At 46.0% G+C, this 6,876-nt stretch overlaps 1 protein-coding gene across 4 annotated transcripts in view; it reads left to right on the top strand.

Moving 5' to 3' along the window:
• Positions 1 to 6,876, top strand: part of DAG1 (dystroglycan 1 (dystrophin-associated glycoprotein 1)) — a 77,911-nt gene that overhangs the window by 20,276 nt on the left and 50,759 nt on the right. Inside the window, exon 1 of one of the 4 annotated variants that reach the window (XM_011939079.1) lies at positions 3,608 to 3,865. The exons of the other annotated variants lie outside the window; for them this stretch is intronic. The gene's annotated coding sequence lies outside the window, so the exon portion shown is untranslated. Of the gene's footprint in view, positions 1 to 3,607; positions 3,866 to 6,876 lie in introns of those variants that run through there. 4 annotated transcript variants of the gene reach the window in all.

Genomic DNA, 6,876 nt, shown 5'->3' with positions numbered 1-6,876 from the left:
TAGCCAGGATGGTCTCGATCTCCTGACCTCGTGATCCGCCCGTCTCGGCCTCCCAAAGTGCTGGGATTACAGGCTTGAGCCACTGCGCCCGGCCTGTCATTCTCTTTTCTATCTGTATCTTTTTTTCTGAACCATCTGTGAGTAATTGACAGAGATCATATCTCTTTACCCCTACATTTTTTTTTTTTTTGAGATAAAGTCTTGCTCTGTCGCCTAGGCTGGAGTGCAGTGATGAGATTTCGGCTTATTGCCACCTCCGCCTCCCAGGCTTGAGGATCTTCCTGTCTTAGCCTCCCTCCGGAGTAGCTGAGACTACAGGTGCAGGTTACCATGCTGGCCTAATTTTGTATTTTTTTGTGGAGACGGGGTTTGAGACCAGCCTGTTGTCCAGGCTGGTCTCAAACTCCTTAGCTCAAGCTATCTGCCCTCCTCAGCCTCCCAAAGTGCTTGGATTACAGACGTGAGCCACAACACCTGGCTTACTCCTAAATTCTTTTTTTTTTTTTTTTTTTGAGATGGAGTCTCACTCTGTTGTCCAGGTTGGAGTGCAGTGGCACAATCTTGGCTCACTGCAACCTCCACTTCCCAGGTTCAAGCAATTTTCCTGCCACAGTCTTCCTGAGTAGCTGGGACTACAGGCACACACTACCACACCTAATTTTTGTATTTTTCGTAGAGACAGGTTTCACCATGTTGGCCAGGCTGGTCTCTAACTCCTGACCTCATGTGATCTGCCTGTCTTGGCCTCCCAAAGTGCTGGGGTTACAGGCGTGAGCCACTGTGCCCAGCCCTCCTAAATTCTTAACTGTGTATTTCCTAAGGATGAGAATATTATCTTACATAACCACAGTATAGCTATCAACATCAGGAAATTTAAGACTAGCAGAATACTGTTCTGTTATTTTTATTTTATTTTATTTATATTATTTTTTGAGACAAGGTCTGGTTCTATCGCCCAGGCTGGAGTGCAGTGGTGCAGTCTTGGCTCACTGCAGCCTTCACCTCTCAGGCTCAAGCCATCCTCCCTCCGCCTCTTGAGTAGCTGGGACTATGGGTGCACACCAGCATGCCTGGCTGATTTTTTTATGGACTGGGTTTTGCCATGTTGCCCAGGCTGGGCTCAAACTCCTGAGCTCAAGTGATCTGCCCACCTTAGCCTCCCAAAGTGCTGGGGTTACAGGCATGAGCCACCATGTCTGGCCGAATACTGTTATCTAATCTACAGTCCATATTCACTTTGTCTCAGTTGTCCCAGTACATCTTTGGTATTGCCATATGAGTAGGCACAAGGTGCAGGTTTGTTTTGATGATCAACTCTGATTAAAGAGACGCTTGGCAGTTTTCTCCATGAAAAGTTGATATTTTCTCCTTTGTAATTAATAAGTCATTTATGGGGGGAACACTTGAGACTATGTAAATATCCTGTTGCTTTCCTCATCAAATTTTGACCCTCTATCTTCAGCATCCAGTGATGCTTCTGAGTCCATTAGTCCTTCTGCATTTGTTGTTACCTTACTGTAAAGAAGAGCTTTTCTCATCTCCTATGTTTACTCATTAATTGGTTATTTATATTCATATTAATAGCTTATTCAATGTGGTGTAATACATTCATCTCACTGTTCATTTCTTTCTTTCTTTTTTTTTTTTTGAAACAGTCTTGCTCTCCCAGGTTCAAGTGATTCTCCTGCTTCAGCCTCCTAAGTAGCTGGGATTACAAGTGTGTACCACCATGCCTGGGTAATTTTTGTACTTTTAGTAGAGACAGGGTTTCTCTGTGTTGGTCAGCCTTGTCTCAAACTCCTGACCTCAAGTGATCTGCCCACCTCAGCCTCCCAAAATGCTGGGATTACAGGTGTGAGCCACTGTGCCCGGCCTTTTTTTTTTCCTCTTTTTTTAGAGACAGGATCTCACTCTGTTGCCCAGGCTGGTGTACAGTGGCATGATCATAGCTCACTACAGCCTTGATCTCCTGGGCTCAAGCAGTCCTCCTGCCTCAGCCTCCTGAGTAGCTGTGACTACTGGCACACACCACCATGGCCAGCTAATTTTTTTCTATTTTTATTTTTTATTTATTTTTTTGAGATAGAATCTCATTCTGTTGCCCAGGGTGGAGTGCAGTGGCGCGATCTCGGCTCACTGCAACCTCCATCTCCCCGGCTCAAGTGATTCTCCTGCCTCAGCCTCCTGAGTACCTGAGATTACAGGTGCCTGCCATCATGCTCAGCTAATTTCTGTATTTTTTTTTAGTAGAGACGGGGTTTCACCCATCTGGCCAGGTTGGTCTCGAACTCTTGACCCAGGTGGTACCCCTGCCTCGGCTTCCCAAATTCAGGGATTACAGACGTAAGCCACCGCACCTGGCATTTTTTTCTGTTTTTAATAGAGATGGGGTCCCACTATGTTGCTGGGACTGGTCTCAAACTCCTGGGCTTAAGTGATCATCCTGCCTCAGCCACCCGAAACGTTGGGATTGCAGGTATGATGCTCCCACCCAAGTTTGTTTTTTGTTTCTTTTTTTTTTTTTTGGGACAGAGTCTCATTCTTTTGTCCAGGTTGGAATGCAGTGGTGTGTTCTCGGCTCACTGCAACCTCTGCCTCCTGGGTTCAAGCAATTCTGCTTCAGCCTTCCAAGTAGCAGGGATTATAGGCACCTGCCACGATGCTCAGCTATTTTTGTAGTTTTAGTAGAGATGGGATTTTGCCATGTTGACCAGGCTGGTCTCAAACTCCTGACCTCAAGTGGTCCTCCTGCCTTGGACTCCTAAAGTGCTGGGATTACAGGTATGAGCCACTGCGCCTGGCCCCAAGTCTATTCTTTCTTTTTTTTTTTTTTTTTGAGATAGAGTCTCACTTTGTCGCCCAGGCTGGAGTGCAGTGGTGAGATCTCGGCTCCCTGCAATCTCTGCCTCCCGGGTTCAAGCAATTCTGCCTCAGCCTCCTGAGTAACTGGGATTACAGGCATGGGCCTCCTAGCCTAGCTAATTTTTATATTTTTAGTAGAGATGGGGTTTCACCATATTGGTCAGGCTGGTCTTGAACTCCTGACCTTGTGATCTGCCCACCTCAGCCTCCTAAATTGCTGGCATTACAGGCATGAGCCACCATACCCGGCCTGGCCCCAGGTCTATTCTTAAGACCACAGAACTTTTGATGTAAGATTCACTGGACAGATACACAACAACAAGACATAAAATAAATCTTTTATTTACAAAATAAGACCTTTAAGTAGTTAGCTCCCAGTTGAAATAATGATTTGGACTGAATGTGGTGGATTATGCCTGTAATCCCAGCATTTTAGGAGGCCGAGGTGGGAGAATTGCTTGAGCCCAGGAATTTGAGACCAGCCTGGGCAACATGGTGAGGCCCCATCTCTCTACAAAAGATAAAAAATTAGCCAAGTGTGGTGGTGCTATGCTTGTAATCCCAGCTATTTGGGAGGCTGAGATGGGAGCATCACTTGAGCCTGGGAGGGCGAGGCTGCAGTGAGCCATCATTGTGTCACGCACTCCAGCCCACGTGACAGAGTGAGACCCTGTATCTTTAAAGGAAAATTTAAAAAGGGATAAATGCAGGAGATCTTCATCTTATCAAAAGGGTGCTGTTGTAATTTATATATTTCTAAGTACTGGATGGGGAGGGTGAGTAGCAGCTCTCAAGGTACTTTTCAGTGGTGGCCTTAATCTGCTGATGCGTGGAAGGTGTTTTCTTCTTCCAAATAGCCCTGGATCTCCTGAATTTCTAGGTTGGGCCACTCAGGCATGGATTGACTCCTACAGTTCAGGTGGATGGAGATCCCACCAGCCCACAGCTTAATTCTTCAGATGCTTTATCTTCATTTCTCGTGTATCTTCAGTTGGCTTCTAATGTGAGCACATAAGTACCCTGCAGAATTCCTTTCCAGTCTTTATGTAAATCATTATTTTTGTTTTGTTTTTTTTTTTTTTTCGAGACGACAGGGTCTTGCTGTGTCACACTGGCTGGAGTGCAGTGGCATGATCACGGCTCACTGCAACCTCAACCTCCCAGGCTCAAGCGATCCTCCCACTTCAGCCTCCTGAGTAGCTGCAGAATTCCTTTCCAGTCTTTATGTAAATCATTATTTTTGTTTTGTTTTTTTTTTTTTTTCGAGACGACAGGGTCTTGCTGTGTCACACTGGCTGGAGTGCAGTGGCATGATCACGGCTCACTGCAACCTCAACCTCCCAGGCTCAAGCGATCCTCCCACTTCAGCCTCCTGAGTAGCTGAGATTATAGGCATGCGTCACCACGCTCAGCTAATTTTTTAAAATATTTTGTAGAGACAGGGTCTCTCTGTGTTGCCCAGCCTGGTCTCAAACTCCTGGGCTCAAGCAGTCCATCCACTTTAGCCTCCCAAAGTGCTGGGATTACAGGCATGAACCACTGCCTTGCCTGCTTTTCATTTTTAATCCTTGGGTTCTAAAATGCAGGAATTAATTTCCAAATAATTAGTATGGAATGGAATCCCGCTTTTTCCTGTGTGCTGAGAGAATGATCAAAGACCACAAAAAGGAATGGAGACAGAAGAAGGTGAGAGCGAGGGCATCTTTAAGGATGTCTTCGGTCTTGTTAATCTGGGTGTAAATTGTGTGTGGCAGATAGCAGCTGAGGATCCCCTGAAGTTTTGAGGAGGAGGAAAGCACTTGAGAATAATGGATTTTCTTGGTCTTACTTTGTATAAGAAGAGCCCGAACTGGACATACCTCCAGATATGTGCTGTGGTCTTTAACAAGCAGCCCAACAGTCTTTGCCGGGGAAGGCCAGCAATGTGGGAGCTAGTGGGTCCTGGCCCAGGAGCCTTGTGTTCACCAGGTCACTGGGAGCTGGTGCTCTCTGGTGTCCCTCTATGCAAGCCTGATTCTGAAATCAGGTGTGGTGGGCATCCCTGTCCATAGTGTTGGCCTGGCCCACCATTTCACTGAGCATAGAATGGCTGTAGCTTTGCAGAACAGGGATTGTGAGAATAGAAGAATGTCTTTTGGCTCTTTTGCTCTAGTTTTTGGAAGCACGTCAGAGAAGTTTGTGATTTTTTAGAATTTGTAGCTGTGGTAAGACTGAAGCAGGTAAAACGGCCAATTAGAACCATCTGTGGGAGGGAAGGAATTCTGTTAGCAGGAAGGAAAACCTGAGCAAAGGGAGTGGGTGCTAGTTTTGTCTTGTTCTTTTATAAACAAAGTGTGTTGATATGGCAGTTTCTGGCATGGGTGAAATGTTTTTGATGGTTGAACATGAAGAATGTAGCCAAAAACAAGAATGTGGCTAAAAGCAAGTCACAACTTCAAACAATGAAGATTGGAGCATTTGCCTAGATAAATACTCTATAGTGAATATGCAAGAACTCCCACATACCCGTTTGACTCCTGAGGCATTGTGCTTAGGACCCCAGGCCTTTATTACAGAGCTGCTGGCAGGGTCAAGGGCTGGATTGCCTGGAGTTTCCCTGACATTTCACCTCACTTCTCTGTTTTTGGAGTCTAATTAGCCAATTAGGTCAGAAAGGCCAGCAGCCAGCACACTTTTTCTAAATTTAATTCATCATTGCTAGATTAGCATATTAATTTTGAGCTGTGGCACTTACTTTTAATCTTTTGTAGTGTAACGGAAAAACCAGAAAGCTCAGCATTGAACTTCAAAGAGTGAAATCAGGTGATCATTGCCATTATGCTTGGTGAATTATTATTATTGAAGACAGAGTCTCGCACTGTCATCCAGGCTGGAGAACAGTGGCACCATCTTGGCTCATTGCAACCTCCGCCTCGCAGGTTCCAGTGATTTTCCTGCCTCAGCCTCCCAAGTAGCTGGGACTACAGGTGTGTGCCACCACACCCAGCTAGTTTTTGTATTTTTAGTAGAGACGGGGTTTCACTGTGTTAGCCAGGATGGTCTTGATCTCTTGACCTTGTGATTTGCCCGCCTCGGCCTCCCAAAGTGCTGGGATTACAGGTGTGAACCACTGGCGCCTGGCCACTTGGTGAATTATTTAGGGGATTTAGTGGAAGTTCCTTTCCTGTACTCTGCAGACATCTGCTGAGTACCTGCTTGGTGCCAGGCATCTACTTGGAGAGAAAGCAGCAGAGTAAGTGCTATCAAGACCCCTGCAGTGGACCTCTTCTCCCCCTTTTCTCTCAAGGGAACCATTGGCATCCAGCCTTGACCCCCAGTAGACACTGATCATCCTGCCCCCCCAGCGTAGCCCCACTGAGTTGGGGAGGGGATAGGATGGCCAGGGAGAGTTTGGGGAAGTTAGAAGGCAACTTTTAGTTTCTGTTACAGTAAGCACTTGGAAAATGACTGTTTATAATGTATTAGTATAAATACTTGGTTTGTTACCACTTGTGTTTCCTGATTTAGTAATGTATATAAACCTTAATTGAATATTTTTGTGTGAAACTTGGAAAGACTGCATCTGTAGCAAATAAAGCCTCACACCTAGCACAGGGTAGGTAGTTGGTAAACATGTGCTGAAGTGTTAATTGTTGGGCTGTCTTCAGAGAATTGTAGTTTGCTTTAATTGCATTTTTGGATGCCACACGGGTACAAGGGTGTGGTAATTCATTCCCACTTGAATTCTGCTGAGTCTGGCCACCTACCTCTCATACTTATTCCCCCACCACTACTCCACCTCCCATTCTAGCTGCTGCAGCCAAATGGACAGTTAGGGCCAGGCGCAGTGGCTCATGCTTATAATCCCAGCACTGTGGGAGCCTGAGGTAGGCGGATCACAATGTCAGGAGTTCAAGAACAGCCTGGCCAATATGGTAAAACCCTGTCTCTACTAAAAATACAAAAATTAGCTGGGCGTGGTGGCAGGCACCTGTAGCCCCAGCTACTCAGGAGGCTGAGGCAGGAGAATCGCTT

Source organism: Colobus angolensis, unplaced genomic scaffold (assembly GCF_000951035.1).
Source record: "Colobus angolensis palliatus isolate OR3802 unplaced genomic scaffold, Cang.pa_1.0 Scaffold18, whole genome shotgun sequence".
Taxonomy (NCBI): domain Eukaryota; kingdom Metazoa; phylum Chordata; class Mammalia; order Primates; family Cercopithecidae; genus Colobus; species Colobus angolensis.
This window is presented reverse-complemented; position numbering and strand designations above follow the sequence as displayed.